Source organism: Maylandia zebra, linkage group LG14 (assembly GCF_041146795.1).
Source record: "Maylandia zebra isolate NMK-2024a linkage group LG14, Mzebra_GT3a, whole genome shotgun sequence".
Classification (NCBI taxonomy): Eukaryota; Metazoa; Chordata; class Actinopteri; order Cichliformes; family Cichlidae; genus Maylandia; species Maylandia zebra.
In genome coordinates this window covers 33,399,536-33,419,822 of record NC_135180.1, presented here as the reverse complement: position 1 = coordinate 33,419,822, position 20,287 = coordinate 33,399,536, and the positions used below count along the sequence as shown (strand labels likewise).

Sequence of the window (20,287 nt, the reverse complement as noted above, 5' to 3'; positions counted from 1 at the left end):
GTTAACTGTCCAATGTCTTTGGACAGTGGGAGGAAGCCGGAGTACCGGGAGAGAACACACGCAAACACGGGGAGAACATGCAAACTCCACACAGGCCTGATGGTGGAATAAAACTCATGACCTTCTTGCTGTGAGGCAACATAGCTAACCACTGTGTCACCATGCAGACTAGTCATTGCACAATATTACAAAAAGAAAAAATCCTCTACATGTTCTTTGTTTTTTCTTTCTTTTTTGCATTCATCATTTCATTCACTGCCAACACCAAGAATATTAATTCCACTCCTTCCTGTATAATTATAATCTTAGAGAAGCTTTAATACATGTGGGTTTGTTATCCAGAAAAAACACTGGTTTTCTAGCACCACCCATTGTGGTTTAGCCCAGCCAATAAGACTCTTTGTGCCTTGTCAGAAATGTTTGTATAGTTAAAGCCCCACTCTTTTGTTAGGGTTAGGGTTGTTCTGTGTACAGCATATATTGCTTTATAAATATTGCTTCAGATTTATTCCTACAGTATCTCTTGCCTGAGAGACCTCTTGTCTTTGATGATTGCCTCTCTCCCTTCCTCTCCCCTCTCCCTGTGCTCCTACATCTGCTTTCATTTTTCTCTGTGTGTATGACAAACAGCGCAGAAATTCCAAACTGTGGTTGTCCTAAGCCTGCAACCCCTCCTCCTGCTTTCTCTTGGCAGGATGGCTCGTGTCTCACATTTAATCATGAATGTTTTGCCAGGCAGCTGGGCCTGAGGGAGATTCGGTGGGGGAACAGTAGAAACCTGATCTGCTGAAGCAGGCAGCGTACAGTTAAACCTCTCCGTAAAGACTCAAAAGCCAGGCCGTAACAGCACCATCATGATAGTTGTACCGTGTTTCTTTGTGCTTTTTATACAGTATTGTCTGATTCGTTTTTGGATCAGATGAAGGTCGTAGAAAAAACAAAAGTTTCGAAAAGCATTGGGAGCACTTTCCATGGCAAATTAATTGAGCAGATGGAAAAATAAAATGTCCTTCTCTCTGCATGCTGTCCCCAAGTTTTGCATTCATGTTTCCATAACGAATTTTGACTCTTGTCTACTGAATGAAAACAAAAACATTGCCAAGGCATATGTGATCTATTAAGCTGACCAAATTGAAAGCTCCACCAGTGGCCAGCCCCACATCACAGTGTCCAACATTCTTATTCACATCCATTCTGTATAATTGCATCCTCAAAGAGAATGCTTTAAGGGAAAAGATAATTGAGTGGCACATGAACCTAATCTTTTCTGCAGAGTCTCTCGAGGGTATCAGGAGTGATGAACTCTTTATCTCATAAGTCTCAAAGGGAAACCTTTCCCTTAATCGCACTCTGGACTCAAGGCAAAGGACATTTTAATGGTCGCCACCAATCTTCCTCTTTTTAGCTGATCAAGTATTTCTCTCTGACTATAGAAGAGTGTTTTCATAGTGCCTAATGTCAATCACAGATGGCAGACATATTTAAAGGTTCAATTTTACCCTTTACTGACATGTGGCCAATGGCAAGAGCAAGTGGAAAATCTAAATTTAGCCCAAGGAGAAGTGTAGTGTAGTTGACATAAGACAACAAGTAGTTTTCTGTGACTGGGAGAACAGAAATCTTGCAGACAAGCAAAGACCCAATAAATGCCCAAACATATTTCTCACCAGCCACTAGCAAAAACATTTCAGCTGTCCGCCTTGTTACTGGTTGCAGTATAGGTCCTAAACGTCACCCTCTCTGCGTTAGCTGATAGAAGGAAATCCAGATTCAAAATGCACCTGAGGAGAAATTGAGGTAAAAAGTATGGGTTCTGTAATAAAGACTGTAGCACAGTCATGTTTGTTCAAGTGTTCATTGTCTTGATAATATTGCTGAGTGTATTCACAGACAGAATAAAGTACTTGCTGCTGAGCATCCTTGGGCATCTCTACAGGATCTGTAGAAATGTGAAAGAACTATACACAAGCAGGGGTAAGACTAGGGAGATGGTTTTAATAGGGTTTGTGTTTTGGCAGCTAATCAATACTGTTGATGAACTGTGTTTAGCTTGTAACAAGTTAGCTTTTTAGGTAGCTAGCTTAAAAACTAGCAATCAGTTGTAATTATTTAGCTATAAAACGATACATACATTCAACACCACAGTGTTCGAGCAACAAAGTGCTCAAATTTGAATCGAACCTTTATACTACCTCCACCCCTCCTCTCAACTGCAAACTCCCAAAGTGCAAGATATCAGTGACTATTTTAGCAATATTTTTGCCTCTGATTATGTACAGGAGAGAGGTTAAATGATGCATCATATATCCAGTGTACACAGTGAAAAAGCAATGTCGATTAACAAAATATTGAGCTTTAATGGGGTTACAAATATAGGACAGTGAGAAACAGGTTCCAAAAGGAAACAAGTGCACTCTATAAATCTTGCAAAAATTCCAAACAACAATTTGCAAAGTTAAACTTGCAAAAAATTGATGTCTAACTGTCCAATCAAATAAATGTCTTTTTCATTTTTGCAGTCAACACTCTACACTTACAACCACCATTATTTTATCATTATTATTGTTATTACACTCAGCTCCTCAAGTCATCCAGGGCACAACAATTCAAATCAAGCCTTGTCCAGTGGAATTTTAGCCACAGTTGGGCTCCACTGTTTGCCTATCATGACTCATAAGACACATCTTACAGACAGAGAAGCTTAGTAAGCATGTCATTATCTACTCCGACACCACACAGCTGACAAAACTGTCCCACAGGAGACTTCAGAACAAACACTGTGTGGGAGACACATTGGCCTGGGCTGGCAGGGGGTGAAAACACATTATTTTTTAAATTTTCACCCAGGGACAATAGCGAGCCACACTGAAACACACGAGAAAGCCTGAGCAGCAATGAAATTTGAATGTCATCCTAACAAGCACCATTATGCAGACCCACAATAATTAATGGGAAAACCACAAGGCAAATATCTCAAAAAGCATTTTTTTTTAATAAAAAAGAAAACCTGAAAAGGAGCGTGCGGCTGATAAGATATCTGCAAGAAAAAAATGCACAGTGAAGAATCAATGACTTGATATGAGAACGATGATTAATTTGAAGATCATAAAAGCTGACAATGACATATTCTGTGCCGTGCTGCTGGGTGCTGGTGATCGGCATCCCAGAATTTCAAAAATACTGAAAAAGACACTGAAGACATTGTGCATCATTAAATTACTAGACCTGCAAAAAAAGTGTTGCTTTTGGTCAGATGAGAGCAGAGTAGTTTGCACTGCTTCTACTGCCGTTGCCATATTAGTTTCTTTGAATAGTTGCAGATTTTGGTGACATACAATTACACGAGTGTCTGAACTGGCATCACCAACTTGTTTGAGTTTGAATGCGAATGCTCAGGAATGATGATGACAATTTTTGGCATGTGATATTTAGGTTTTGTGAGGTTCACTAACCAAGTAATCTGTTCTTTATTATGTGTGACCCCACAAGAAATGTGCATTGTTCCAAAAGTTCTCAACTGGAGAAATGACGCATGCATTCAGAATTTCAGCCGCATCTTTGTTTTGTCTCTGGTTCCCCTCTATCCACCTCTCTCTAAACAGAGCCTACACTTTGTTTATGCTTTGTCTGGGTAGTTTCAGCCTGATGGACACAGGCATTGACTGACAATGCCAGCAAATTAAGACTTACAAACTCCTTTCCCAGTTACTCTGCAGTCTTTGAAACAAGAAGTAAATGTGTTTACAATAGCTCACCAGAACCAGTCCCATCAATCAGCTGGAACATCAGGCAAAATGTTCAGTTCAGCTCCTGTTTTCTTTCCCCTTGTGTTTTTTTCTTTTGCTCTTGCCAGCTGATATTTTACAAATCTATCAACATTTGGTTGCTGCATGGAAAAGATTGCTCTTTTCTCTGTCATAAAGAAATCCAAAAATGCAATTCTTAGACTGAATAAAGAACTTCACTCAACAATATAATTGTGTTGTTATTTGATGGGATATATTTTCTGGCTCAAAATAACTGGCTAGTGAGTTTTTCATTGTGGTGCTTTGTAACCAAGCTGGCTTTATTTTCAGTCACTGGTTGCTCCTTTTGTTTTGTTGGAATCACTGTACCAGTATGATCTGAGGAGAATAATCATGAGAGTCACTGTCCAATGGGGTCACCTCATCCTGATATATAAACTGGCAGCAAAATCATTATGAAGCACAGCCCCATTGTCTTTCGCCGTGCTTCTCTCACGTCAGATTATAATGTACCCTGCAAACTTTCAATACCTTTGTAGCATCTGCTTTTTGGAGCAAGTCATGAATTCAATAGAGAAAGGTCTCCCTCTAACACAATAGATCACCTGATTGATGGCCATTCCTGAAAGAACTGCCAGAACAAAACAAGACCCTCTACTCCAATTCCCTTAGAGGCGATGAGTTTTGTCGGGTGTCAAAATGAACAAAAAAGCGAGGAGAAGCTGATTCATTCTGACCTGAAAATAGATGAGAGACGAAAACTGCTAAAAAAACATAAAGCAGCACAGCCTCGCAAAAAATAAGAGACATCACCTGATGGATGAACGGGCGCTTAATTATGAGGTACATAAAATCATATCAGGCACCTCTACAATGATGTTTCTCGAAAACATTCAGAGAGCTGTCATTGTTCAAATAGGCACACCTGCTCTGATACAGGGCTTCATCATTCAGATAAATGAAAGCATAAGATTACAGATGTTGCATACAAAACTAGTCAGTCTAAAACAATATCCCCGTTGCCTCTGTGCAGCCTCTGTTCCTTCATTGTATTCAGGCTAATGATTAAACTGTATTTAGTTTTTATTTTTGCCGTTTCATAGCCAGATTAATTTTGGCTGTGATTAGTCTCAAAAGATTGCTTTGTGTATTTATTAACATCTATCCATTCATTGTTCACTGAAAAAGTTTGAGAAAAAAATCTGTACTTTTCGTTAGTGCATATTAATATTCACATGCTCTCTCCCTTTCACACATTATATGTTAGATAGATGTATAGACATGAGATATTCTCCCATTCTCAAACACATGTAAGGTGTCATCTATTTGCATTTAAATTGAATTTAAACTCTTAGTGACGGCGTTTTAATATCTAATACATCTGCCACAAAAATCACACTTCTGTTTATTGTCAGTGATGACATTAGGAACCAGAAAAAAAGACTCATAAACCTGTGTCATTTTGCTGGTATGATGCAAAGGTCAGATTTAATGTTTTTTTGTTTTTTAAGTGGAAATGTGTGTAATGGTTTACCATAATAACAGGAATTTTGCCTTTGAATTCACATCTGCAGGTGTGAATTTGCTGTCTTTCATACTTTCATTTGATTTTACCCAATTTCTTTAACATCTATTGTAGAGTAATCCTCTGTAAGCTCTGCAGGCATTTTAAGCCCACCCTACAGCTGTGTTCATATTGCAGCCATTGTTTATCTTGTCAGTATTATTTTTTTATATATAAAAAAACAATCAAACAATCAAATCATTTATATTTCAATTAAAGGATGCCACACAGACTTGAGTAAATACAGCTCACATTTGCTGTCTAAAGCAAATGTGACTGTACTGTATACCACATATAAAAACAGTCCAGTCTTTACTGGATACTAGTCCAGTAAAGACTGGACTAGTATCTCATTGATACTACAATCACAAACATGCTGGAGACATGCATGAGAAGAAATTACTGAAGAATTGTGAAAAAGTGGCAGTCAGAGCTCAGCAGCAGAGTGATAATGTATAGTTAGTCCATAAGTTTCTGGACAGTGAAAGTATTATTGTAGATTTTCATTGGAGCCACAGCGTATCATATTTTAAATCCAACAGTGAAGATTTGATTGAACAACAGACAATGATCTTTAATTCAAGAGCTGTAAAAAAAGAAAAGAAAAAAAAAGTCTGGAATGAACTGAATCCACGGGCAAGCTCATCAGCACCAAAAGGCCTGGAAGACCACAGGTCTGAAGTGGATGATTGCAGAATTCTTTTTCTGGTAGAAAAAAGCCTTTGCAATGTTTTGCCAAGCCAAGAACACTCTCAAGGAGAGAGGATATCATTGTTGAAGAATGCAAAACATTTACAACAAGCTGTACATTCAAGAATATTAGGCCAGGTTAGACTTTGGATATACTGATAATAGTTTGGATAGGTGAAAACAAGATGAACTGGTACCAAAATGATGGAAAGAGATAGAAGGTCTCATATCATCATCAAGCTTGGTGGAAGCTGTCTTTTGGCATGTGCATGCATGGCTGTCAGTAGAACCAGGTCTCTAGCGTTTATTGATGATGTGACTGCTGATAGAAGTAACATAAGGATGAATTCTGAAGCGTACGATGCTCTACTTTCTGCTCAGATGCTGCAAAACTGACTGGATAGGATAGCGCTTTACAGAGCAAATGGATATGACCAAAAACATACTGCAAAGGCAACTGAAAGATTTATAAAGGTAAATAAATTGGATATTTTTAATGGCCAAGCTAGTCATGATCTCAAAGCAAAAGAAGACACTTTTTAGTTACTGACGACAAAACTGAAGGTAGAAAGATCCACAAACAAGCAGTAACTGAAGGTGAAGCTCTCAAGAGGTAACGTAGCACTTGGTAACATGGAACCACAGATTTTAACTTTGCAGTCATTGAATGGAAAGGATTTTCATCCAAGTATGAAAAAGTTGAAATTATGCTAATTTGTCCATTTAGTTTTGAGCCTCTAAAAATTGGGGACTGTGCATAGAAGTGACTGTAAACAGCTAATACAATGTTTTAATTAAATCCTTTGAATTAACGATGAAACTCTGAACTTCAAATCAAATTTTGACTGTTTGACTTTAAATCTGCCGTGGTGGGGTACAAAGGCAAAAAAATTAAAAAATTGCGTCATTGTCCAAACACAATATGGACCAAACTTCAATCTACTGCACTGAATGGAAACTGCAATTTCCTCTTGTCTGCCAGCAACAGTGCTGTAGTTGAAATTTGTCCTTCAATATAAAGAAAGAACTAATACGGCCTCTGCTGCACCACAGCAACATGTATGGCAGCAGCATTTACTCAATTCAGCTATTCCACGAGCAACAATAATAAGAGTAATAATAATTACCTTGTGTATTGTGATACAGTATCACTCCCAAGTGCTGAAACTCCATTTAACAACAATACACTAACCTGAAGTCCATTTCCAACATCCCACAGCAGCATGTTTACTACTGAACTGGCAGATACAGTTTTTATGTATCATTATCTGTGAATAGTGTGTACGCCATTGTATACTGTATCATATTTGTTGGTTTTGTGCCTGTGGGGATGAATAAAGTTTATTGAACTCATTATCTCATTGCAGGGAGCTGCCATCTAGGGTTTCTATCACTGCTTTCACGTTCATCCAATACTGTATGTACGCTATATTAGTGAGGTCACTGGTTGAGTAGATCTCCTTTCCTCAGCAATCTAATACGTAACAGGTTTGAAGATATTGTTCACATGGTAAGAAAATACACTTATTTGATTTTTTTTTTCAGTTGGATGAAAATAGGGTTGTTTTTACAATTCTTTCTAAATAAAAGAGTAAAAAACACTATTTCATTTAGAAAAAATTCAAAACTGCGCTTCTTTTCAAGTTTAAATCTACAGAGGTTTGATAAGTGGTAAATATACCCTGTAGGTAGAAATGTGAGTGTTGTTTCTTTGACTCCATAACAATTCAGAGTCTATGAGGTCAGATGAAGAAAAAATAAAACTCTGATGTACATGTGTGCACACAGAAGCTTGGACTCTCAATGCCTTCTTTCAGGCTAAAACTACAACAGCACAAGAGAGTATGTATGAACACTTTTACAGTTTTTTTTTAGATAGCTGTGTTTTGTGTCATGTGCGGACAGTTTCACTAATTTCTTGTCTTTAACTGAGCCATGCTAACTACCTCCTTGCTGTAGGTTCCTGTTTACCATCATTGTTGGGGAGTAACCGAATACATGTACTGGTTCTGTTACAGTTACCGCTTAAATACGTGATAATTAGAATACAGTTACTTTGTTGAAATAAAATTACACGACGTTCTTTTCCTGTTTCATATGTTAGGCTATCCCTTCTCTAATTTTGGTAATTCTATGCATTGCCAGAAATGCAAACAAGACACGAGATAAGAGGCTCTAATGTAAGCGTCCTGTTAATGTTGGTGGCGTCAGTTACACAATGGACCCGGAGCCAGCACAACAGAGCCAGCAGTGCACGGCAGGAATGGCAGAGATGGGTGAAATCTGACTGTGCAATGCAAACTCTGTTTGGCAGCAAGCAAGCTGCTCTCAGCATCAAAAGACTCCACCTCCAACCTAAAGAAACATCTGGAAGTAAGTTATTTTTTAAAAACTAATGTTATCTTGTTTTAGTTGTGGTAGCTACCTGGGTTATGTGCCCCTTTTGTATCCTAAGTGTAGTGTTGCTGTGTGATTTATTACTATTAATGAAGGCTGCATTGCAACCTGCTAGCTGCAAATAATAATGTGTAGTTCTGAAAGCAGACAGAAAGAAACATTGTACTGATACTGAAGTTTTCTATACGAGATCGATGCAAAAAGTTTAACCATCTAGTTGGTATTGGTATGGCAAATAGACTTAAGTAATAGTAATAAATCACACAGCAATAGTACATTCATGTGGTTGTAAAAAGCACGATAATATATCAAGTAATCCAAAGTATTCAAAATATGTTTCTCACAGTGAGTAACTCAACGGAATACGTTACAAAATACATTTTGGGGCATGTATTCTGTAATCTGTAGTGGAATACATTTTAAAAGTAACCTTCCCAACACTGTTCACCATATAGACAAGACAGTGGTAACAACTATCTCCTGTATCATGTTTAGATTAACCTTAGTTGCTAGAGGATATTTGAACTAGAGGTTTTTGATTGTTTTTCCTATAAAATAATTCTGCTTAGATTTCTAAGAACAGATAAACGACTATTAGCACACAGTCTCGGGGTGGCTACCCCTGAGCTGACATATGAAAAGAAAAGAAAATCAAAGCCACAAAGGCTGTTTCAATATACTTCTCACACACTGCAGCCAGCTGATAGATGTGTTCTGTTGGGGCTGTACTTCAGATTATTTTTTTCCACTGTCAACGGCACATGTAGTGCTCCACTTTGTGACCGCAGGGTCGCTCACAAGAAAACATCTTTCAGCTGTGTCACTGAAATGTAAGAAAATACACAGCCATATGCTGTGTACGCTCAGACCCCTTTTTAAATAGGTGAAAGACAAAACCACTTTTTATTTACAGTAAGGGTGCACTCAACACTTTCTTGCTTTCCAAAAAAATGTTTTTTTATTCTAGAAAAGGGTTTTAAAAAAGTCCAGACAAATAAATTAGATGTGACATGGTTGGCATTAAAGTGAAGAAAACTGATCCCCCTTGAATGTTTTAGACTTTGTGCTGGTGCTGTTTAATTTGAGGTTTAAAGTGGAGCTTTGTTTTCTTGTGCATTTTCCTGTCAAAGAGACACATAATACCAAGGTACTCGTGACAATCAGCCATGCATCCACTTGTTGTTGCTGAATACCTTATCTTCAAACAGGAAGCTTTTATCGCATAAGCCTATTCATTAGAAGAAGGAAGACCTGTTAAACCAACACTACTGTATCACATTTCCCTTTAACAAGATGCCTCATGGCAGGAAGTCCTTCTGTCAATACCTGCACATGCAGAGTGAGTCATCCATTGCTTTTTTTCCTGCTTTCAGAGACAGATTTAAGGGCCTCAGGATGGATGTGTCAGAGACAGCATGAAGCCTTCTCAAGCATTAGTGTACCAAGAAATTACTGTATGTAATAATCCAAGCAGCTGAATTTTATTTGTATCAAATCACAGATGAAAGCAATAAAAGTGGGGGGAAGAAAGAAATATATTTCTTAGTAAGTGATAGATAAACGAATCAAAGTGTTAAATTGGCTGACTTTATGGGAACAAGTTCAGATCGTAAGCATTTCGATTGTCTAAAAATGTTCACTTTGGCAAAGTGCAAGAGCAATAAAAGTGATTTGATGACTGAGTACACAGAGGGCGGCTAATGCAAAGCAAACACCGCAATATGCACATTCCAAGTAATGAATAAAGATCAACAAGTAGTCAAATTAATCAGAAATGTCTTTGAAGGCCACAGCTTCTCCCAGCTTCGAAGCAAAACAAAATGACAAAGCTCTTTAGAAAAAAGGCCCGAGTGATTATCAGCTTGCATGCCTTCATCAAATTCAGGGAGAGACAGATATAAATAAACATGTCATCAGTCATTGTGTGAATAAATTATGGTAATACATTTCTAACTTTGATTAGCAAATTAAAGCTCAAAAAATAAGTTAAAATCTCAGGGCTCATCAATCAGAAATCGTAAGGAAAACATAAATTTATAAGTGCAGCATATGCCTGGTGATTATTAATGTTGCTGAAAATAATTTGTTCCCTTAATCAAACTGCGTTCTTATAGCCTACAGTAGCAAAACTCAGTGCAACACGAATGATGAAGCTTGTGGGAGACTGTACACAAGGTTAAAAAAAACGTACATATTTCAAACAGTTAGTTGTACTTCTGACATCTTCTCCACCTTTCTGATGAAACATAATGTTACATTTTAGGTGGGATGATGATCAGTATGACGATTTAAGCAGAAATCAAGCTTTTAGCTCGCCTTTTTGTATTTAGATCCAGCCCTTCTCAGGAAATAAAATACCATTGACAAACTGACAAAAGAAAGAAGTTTCAGCTTTAGTAATGTGGACTCAGTGACTGACCTCAGGTTTGGGTATTGAAACGTGCTGCTGAAGAAAGCCAATTCTCCCGAGGCAACTAACTGGTTGTGACTCGTCATGGCAACCGGCCACTAAACATCAGAGCAATTTGTCGTGACTGGCTCTGCTTTAGGATCAGTTAGTTTGTTTGCATTTTTGCATGGATCAGCTTCTTGCAGATGAAGTTGCAAATAGCACTGTAATCTAATCAATGGCTGGCTCCACATGGGTATTTGTGGCAGATTAGGGGACTTATTTTTGTTAGCAGTAATTTAGAGGCTTCAAAGATCACAGTTTAGGGGTCAGGGCCCACAAATCCACAGCTACAGATTCATGAAGACGCATGTAGAACTCTGGACTCCATTAAATATTCTCTGATGACCTCTGGTGCCTAAAGATAATTGAGTGGTTAAGTCAGTCTGTGCTGCAGCTACCTGCTTATGTCCCTGCTGACATGCAATCAGGTCCCACAGCTTCTTTTTCTCCACTGCCTTCACATCTTACTGTGCCTGTCTCTTTTTAGCAGTAAAAAGGAGAAAAAAAAATCTATTCTAAAAACTGCTGCTCTTTTAACAACTAATCACATCTACATTTTAATTGGCACACTCCACATTTTGTGGAACTTTAAGGTGCAGCAGGAACATTGTCACCCAGAGGTAAGAATTTGAGTTTTGCAAACATCAAAAGTGAGATATTGTGTGAAGTGCACACAGAATTGCGCGCTGCCGTACAATAAAGAACACCAAAAGTAAAAGTAAGAAAACTGAAGCGAGACATCAAGCACTGATGGCTTCAGTTTTTTCCATTTTCTGCTGTTAATTATGTTCTTTAGTTATGATTAATTTTCTTCCTTGTTGTTGGAGAATGTTTCTCCCCAAACACCGAGTTCAATTTGGACATCGGTCAATTTTGTACCAACTTCATGCCGGGGGCACAGTTCCGTGATTTGTGCTGACGAAGCTGGCGCATTTAGACACAAAAGTCCTAACTTGTGCAGTTTTGTGGTTTAAATCTGTATACTAACCTCAAGATTTGTTTTTTCACAACAGGAGAACAGTCTCAGAGCTCAAACACTGGACAGTGCAGCCTTGGCTTGATAGCTCTGCTGATGAGGATTGTTTCTGACAAAGGGTCATTGGCTCTGCATGACGACAGACATGGCTGTATGTGCTGATGGCCTGCCTCCTCTGGCACAGTTAGTCTAAATGTAGACTGGCACTGACACTAATGTACACTGATAAAGCTGTGAGAGTCAATAGTCAGGGAAGAGAGGGTGGGGGTGAGAGACACTGGGTTCTTAATTTACCCCATTTGTCCCATTTGTCAGATGCTGAAACTCTGTGGTAACCGGGTTGATGAATCATTCCGAATGTTGACTATAGAGCTCTCCCTACAGTCAGTGGGTTCAGTGATTTTTAACAGGTGAAGGTTCATTTCATGGCATGCCTAATGTCTGGGAGACAGAGAAATTTTAATTTCAACTGACATAATGATGCTGAGAGAAATTTGACTCATCCTGTGATTCGTTTTCTTTCCCAGCAAGAGCAGCAGATTCATGCTCGATGATCACCAAGGACACTGGCTAAGAGCTGGATTTAACAGGAGGATAATTTTCATAGATACATGTCAAAGCCGAATGTGGCAAGACCTGTCAGCTCTGCTGCTGAAGAGAAAGTGCTGGTATTGGAAAAATAATACGGTGCCCTAGTTTTCAGCAGCATGGGGATATGTATGATTTCTTGATGTTAGCTATAAAAATTAGAGTTTTTAACTAATAATAATAATGACAAATGTACCCTTTATTACCCAAGTATCACACAGCACGCCTGGAGATATTTTGTAATTTTGGCTGTAAAATTACAAAATAATTTTCATCTTTATGAAACCATTTGAATTTTCTCTTTAGCCCAAAATGGTTACGGTAAGTGGAAGTGTATGATGATAAAATTATACCATCATTTTTTGATACCCGTTTAAATTTTACATGGTAGAATCTAACAGAGCTAATTTTTCTTGTGAATGCTTTGTGCTACTGTGATACGCCAGGATCCTCATAAAGCTCATCGTCTCTTCTTTCCAAAACCATTAGAATTTTGTCTCTTTAGCATTAGTCATTTAAATAGTGCTAGTAAAATGAGCCTGCCACTGGGCTAGTGGGAAAAAAAGAGGAGGGGGGTAAGGTATATCAAGCTACATTGATTTTTAATATTAATAATTGCAAATAGTGCATTTAATCAGAAATCCATCTGTGTAATGAAATAATCTGCTTGGTAAATGATGTAGAATTTTATCCAAAAACATAATTAAGAAAAAATTAAAAAGTAAAAAAAACAAAAATGTTTTTTGTGTTTGTTTGTTTTCATACAAAATTAAGACCAAATATCATCCTTTGTTGGCATCACTGATGAAGGAACGTTCTGGACTTCTACTTCAGTATGACTGGGGATGATTGTGCCTATATTCAATCTAGCTCTCTGTTTCTGCTGCCACGCCCCATCTTTTAAGGAGGATGCTAGTTGTTTATTCAGCTTCTCCAGGGATTTATATTTAAACTTTTCTTTGTAAATTTAAGCTCTTGACAAGACTTGCACGCAAAAAATAAAAAATAAAAATACTGATCAGTCCAACTTCAAAAGCACAGGAAATAGGACATATTTTCGCACTAAATCAAGAATTAGTGGTCATGCGCACAAACTTTAATTTGTTATTGTGTCTAAAGTCACTCAGGCTGAGTGCAGAAAAAAGCACTGGTCAACAAAGGGATGAAGGGTATGCACACAAACTTCCTCTCTGGCTCTCCTAAACCCACACACAGACACTCACACACGCCACTTCTATGACACTGGGTAAATGGTCACAGGGACAAAGTATTCCCAGCAGGACTTTGTAGATGAGGGTTGTCAGCACTTTTCTCACCAGAGGGTTTAGGCCTTTCGTTCTGCTCTGGGATGGCTGAGTTTAATTGGAGAACGCTAATGCGCAGCTGGATAGCAGAGCTGCTCACGCCATGACTGGCTCTGAAAATGGGAGGGTGTCAAAGCAGGGCTGGTGTGTGTGTCTGTGTGTGTCTCCAGTAGCTAGTGCAGACATCCCTCAAGGTGCCAACAAATGTATTCATAGGATCCAAGCAGTTTGTTATGAGCCATCTCATTTACAAAATAATAGGCAATAATAATTTCAGCAGACTGATCCTGGGTTAATCCAAATAATTGCCAATTCATTATCATTTCACATTTTCTGGAAATAGAATTTACTTGTTCTGTCCATCAGTGGGGTGTAAACTGCATGCTTAATTGATCAGATTATACGTGAAATATGTTCTACCAAACAAAAACAAAACTTTGCAAACAATATCAGAAAACATTCAGCACAATGGAAACGACATTTGACAGTGCAGTAACAATTCCACTGTATGATTGCAAAACTCTTGACCTCTGAGAGAGACCGCAAACAAATAAAAGAAATAAATAATGGCGTGTTATTCATTGAAATACAACATAAATGCTTCATCTGGGAACACATCATTTTTGGTTGTTATTCCTTTCTATTTATAGATGATCAATCATGTCTTGCATGCTTTACTTTTGTGATTTGTGACTTATTTCACTGTTTTGATGTGGTCGAATCAGAAAGCTCCACGGGAGAAGCCCAACGCATCGACCAGCTCTTTAGCACAAAACTGATGAAATATGAATGTGTGCTGTTCATTTCTCATGGATATTTTTCTATTATTTTGAATAACACACTCAAACATTTGCTAAATGCTTTTTGATGAAAACTCAACCTTTATTGTGGAACCATTTCTAGTGGAATCTAGTATTTTCATAGTTTCACTTTTGTAGAAATCGTCTGTGAAAACAGTGAATGTTTGGTTACACTAAATACAAGATGAGGTGGCTTTGTTGAAATGTAGAGCTGCCTGTGGTTTCGAAGTCAGTAATTTGTGTCAGGTTACAGAGGGCAATATGTGCTGGCGGTTATGATTCCCACTGGATTATAATCTGAGGAGCTTTGTTTTAGCAGCCTTTGATTCATTTTTCAGGACTGAAAGGTATAAAGCTGCTTGCACTCTTATTTTAAGTTTCCAGGGATGGTGCATCCCAGTGGAGAACCTGGAGCTAAAACACCAATGGGACCTGAGCTAAGTCCCAGCAGCGGTGCCTCTGGCTGAGGAGGAGGTGGGGGAAGAATGATGTCATTGTTCCTGAACGAGTCCAGCGGCTGGTCAGTCCAGCTTGTGAGCTGCAATGGATTTATGTTCTCCAGTGGAAATGCTTCGCTCTGAGTTGACAGGATACAGTTCAAAACTTCATTTGCATTAAAGGAGGCACGAGGTAGTGTACACATTTCACAAGAAACTAGAGGTTCGCAAGGACAGTGATGCACACCATGAAACAGAAAAAAAGCCAAAAGATAACATAACAACAAACAATGGAAGGATCAACGAAGACGAATCACTTCACTGCTTATTTTGAGTAGCAGCCTCACTCCATGTTTATATATTCATAAACATTTTTTTCTTTTTGTAAACACAAACAGAGGCATTGAGAAAGACCTAAATGGATGGCAAACACCATATCAGCTCCAAACATGACAGGAAAACTGAGCCAGGTGTCAGTGTTAGTGTTTTAGAAACAATAGTCATTTACAATAGTGCTTGTTTTAGTGGGATCATACAGTCAGCTGCAGCAGTGCAGCACAAAACAGCTCATTGTTAAGAGCGGATCTGGGGAATGGAAAGAACGGCGTGAGATTTGAATGTGCCTTTCTCATAGTTCATTTTCCCAGTTTGGTCATGGCAGGTTTATGTCTCCAAATTTTGTGCCTTCGCATTGGATAGAGCTCCAAGGGAAACATATGTCAACTTTGGTCGCACCACTTGTTGCCTGAGAGATGAAATCTGAGGAGACATAAACAGGGAACTGAGAGTCAAAATGCAGAAATGAAGTACGGGATGACGCAAGTCATCTTAGGACACATTTGCTCATATGACCAATGAAAATACCACAAGGGATAGATACCAGCGGTATCTGCTGATGTTTCTCATGGAGCTGTAGTTGTTTTTGGCATGAAAATCAATCTGACATTTTGTTATAAATAACTGGTTAAAAGCTGAAAATAGTGTATCATATGATGACAGTAATGGGCCTGCCAAAAATGCTGCCAAAAATACACTCAAAAAAAAGAGTTACTGGAGACATCCAAATTTCACTGACATTAGAAATATGTTTATTTAATAATAGCTGTATTTACCTGCATTATATTTATTATGTTGTAACTGATGCATACTATCCTGTGTAGGCTACAAAAAATGAGAGATCTAATTGTGAAAAATAAACAAACAAACAAAATCCTTCACATCCTTCCTCTAAAATAAAAATATAGCAAAGTCTATTTAGACCACGCCAGTGTCTTATAGCTTTATAATGATATCACAACTAAGTGATTTTTTTCCTTGACTGGACTGAAATGCCAAAAAACAGAACATGACATATTATGTGATCATGGCCACACCAGGCTGCTCTGGCAGCTAACTTAACTAATGTAAAATATCAACGTAAACAAAGGATATAATGTGATGATGGTTACATTACATTCTAGTAGCATTGAGTTATTTTCATAATAACTATATTTAATCATTATTAAATTCTGCTCGACTCACCACTATCTTGCTCTTTCCTTCTTTTTTCTCTCACAGAAGGACAACTCTTCTTCATTTTCATTGATTGTCAGTCAGTCATTTGGTTTGTTTAAACAGAATCATAAACACCACTTGCAGTGGGAGTGAGAGGAGTAAGGTGGATCCCCCTTGGGGAGGTCTCTCTGACTTTCACGTCAAACTTTGCGCATTGCCACTGCTGCAGTTTAACGTTTGTTATTCCTCACCTGGGGCCCACACGGTTACCTGCCTTGCCTGCTGGCATGAGGCGCCTCTGGGTCTTATATTATATTATGGGATAAATTGATGTACCATGTAAATTGCCTGGCAGGTTTCTATTAAAATTATGTAACAGCACATGTCAGATGTACAAGATCCCAGAACTCTGCAGTTAAAAAACAAAAAACCCTCCTAATTTTATTTTAGCTGTCTCTCGTTTAATATCGTGTTCTTCTGCATGTCTGGGTGGCTGCTGTTTTTAGATCGTTCAGATGTCCCATCGGTCCACTTGTACTTATGCATCTGTGATGCACACTGGATTTACACTTTATCAAAATTCTGACTCTTCACCTTGATTTCATTTTGGGGAAGTGGAGGATCTCACAGGGAGGCAAATCTGGTGAGTGGGGCAGGTGCTGATTGTGTTGACGCGGCAAGAAAAGTCCAGCTTTTCATCATGTGCCTGCATCAGAGTTTAGTCTGTTTCTGCTGAATATTCTCCTCTAGAGACCTCAGAAAGCTACAGTGTTGGCAGTCGCACCCACTGGTACAAGTTTACAGTGTACAACCTCATAAATGTAACAAAAAGGAAAAAAAGAGCAAGCTGCTCTATGGGCTTGGAAACTGTGGACTCTTCTACTGAAAACTGCTGGGTTTTAGCCAAAGACACAGCTCTCATCACCACCAATGATCCTCAGCATGGAAGTTGAGCCAGTTTGAGACATTAATGCTAAAATGCAAAAATATCAGAAAAGGGAAAATCTGCTGAGTATTTTATGTTATTTTATTTACCTGGCAACTTTTTGATTGTACCTTGTAACTGCGTATCATACCAAATATTTCTAGTTAATTTGTTCATTGTGTGTGTATCTTTAGAACATTGCTTTTGGATGTCCTCCTTTCTCTCTGTTGGACAAAATCATCACATAAGAACTACTGGATCAGTGCCATGAAGACTGGCACGGTTATTAGTGTCCTCTCAGATAAAATATGCTTAAAATTTTGTATTTAGTGCCGTCATAAGAAAAACTAAATCTATATCCAGTGCTTCAGTTTATATGTGATTATTACATTCCGATCATGCTGTAAAATCTAATTAGTTCTTAGAACTTAAAAAAATGATGCAAACTCATAACCTCAAAACAACCAAGTAAAGCTTACTTCAGATAACTAAGTTAGGGCAACTTATTTATTGCAAGTATACAGTACTTGATCTTTCTGGGTGAGCAATGCTAATTGTTTACCCACTGATAAACATTTCAAGTTCTACTAAATTAAAAAACAATTTGTAGTACACTTACTGTTTTTAATTTTGCTAACACACAAATTATATGCAACTGAATCACATTATGTTTTATCATCCTTGAACTTTAGGGATTTCTAGTACAACACTGATGGAGTTAAAATCAGCCCAACTTTTATTTATCAAAGTTTAAAAAAAAAGTATATCAGCCAACATAGCAGACACTGTTCTGCTGAACATCAAACAAGTATATTGCCACCATTGTGTTATTCAATTACATTTTTAAAATTAGCAAATTTAAATTGCATATTTATTTGTTAGCAACTTTAAACAAAGATTTAATTATTTTGAAACTAAGTTTAGTCTTCCCATAACTTCCTATTGCAAATTACATTCCTGATATAATCATGATAGAATGTTGAAACGATTGTTCAGAAAGTGTTCAGAATTCAATTGCAAGTAATATCACTACTACTTGAGAGGCACCTTTGCTGGCAGGTTATGTCATTCTGCACATGTTAACAAGGACTCAGAGCTGATATGAAGTGCATTCTCAGAGTGCCACTAGCAAAGCTGTAAGATCTGAAATATCAGCATATTATCTTATCATGTTCCAAAAATGAAGTATTTTATCTTTTAACACATCTACAGAACATTAACTTCTGAGGCCGTTTGTGTAAATGTAAAAACAAAACTGAGATGGCATTGTTGATTAAAGGTTGAAAGCTGTATATTGGTAGACGGTATCATTTTTGGGAATGTGTTTAAATACTTGCAGCATATTTATTATGAGAGCACATGTGCCCCTCAGAGTTATACATTTCATTATGGATCACTGCAATATAAGTTCAGAGTGTATGTGGGATAGCACAAGTGCAAATAACAATACATTTTATTTAAAATAAGAACGCAGTATTAGAAAGAGTGATGCATAAACTGTGGAACTAAGACAGTCTGTGACACAGGTATGATCATCTGATTTTATTTTAATAACAATTACAAATATTTCACAATGTGACTTGCACAGCCGAGTGCAATCATTATAAATCTAAATGAGACAAAATCAGATATTATTTTCCCTGTTTCAGTATGCAAATATGTGCACAAAGTAGCCTTAAAGGAACAAACTAGTGCTACTAAAAGCCACCTCACTGATTGACTACACTCTCCTCCTGAAGCCATCCCAAAGGATTGCTTATTAATATACACTATGATCATTAACTATTTAATTACTGTAGTTTAATGACTCGTGGCGTAGGCTGTCTGTGTGCTTTCCTGAACTCATTAAGACTGATATTTTTATTTATTTATTTATTTTTCTGGCTTGTTGGCAGCTCAACAACTCACAGATGGTTGGGTTAAAACCAGAATTTAGCGAACAGTTGTGGCCTACAAAATGTAACAGACGTCTAAAGAAAAATCTAAATCGAATTGGTATGTGATTCACCACAAAAATGTATGAAAACTGTTGAAGTACTGAAGATTTCTTCAAATTTGAATATAAAGCATTTCGGAACTTGATTTAATGACAAAATGAAATACATAAATAATGACAGGCACGGTCAGATTGTTTTTCAATTTTCTCATTCATAATATGTTAGAGTAATCTGTATTCTCTTATTGCACTCCATGTTAAGTGGAGTGACATCACACACTGTAAAAGACACTTTAACATACTCGCTTTTGAATTTATGACCCAGGAGGAACATACTTTAGAACAGGAATCTAGCCATATTTCATCCAAAAAGTACTTTGATAGAGGATATGCTGTAGAATTCCATTGCTGGCTCTATTAGGAGGAGAAAAAACTAGATGGCCATGCATGTTAAAAGCCTATGTGCCATCAAAGCCCCTTGGGCTACAAAGGGCTCTTTTAGCAAATGGATGGCAACAGCTGCAAACTCTGGGCTGTTCTTAATGTGCACGATGCAGATGTCTGCACTTGAGTCCCACAGTCTGAGACAGATCTGTCTGCCTCTACACTGGGCCTCTCTCATCATATCACTGTAGCTTCATTAAGCACTGAACTCAAAATCAACATCTGCCTGACAGTTTTTGCTCCCCAATTAAAGTAGAAAAATACCAAAAACTACTGTTATAACCATCAAAGGCTCTTATTATATACTGTATGTATCCTTTTATCTGTCTTGTGTTAACTTCAGATAAAATGAAGACATACGTTATACTAAAGTAACTCACATATGGAAACTGTAGCTTTGAAAAACGCTTTGAATCTGTCGTCTTTGTCTCATAAGGTTAAAAAAAAATACAGTGAACTACAGCAATGACTGTGAACAGATCGATAAGGTACAAAGAGAACTGTCCCGCTGTAGCCTGGACACTATTTGTGCTT

At 37.8% G+C, this 20,287-nt stretch overlaps 1 protein-coding gene across 9 annotated transcripts in view; it reads right to left on the bottom strand.

Moving 5' to 3' along the window:
- nectin1b (nectin cell adhesion molecule 1b) overlaps positions 1-20,287 on the bottom strand; it is a 156,842-nt gene that overhangs the window by 62,541 nt on the left and 74,014 nt on the right. The gene's annotated exons all lie outside the window — the stretch shown is intronic.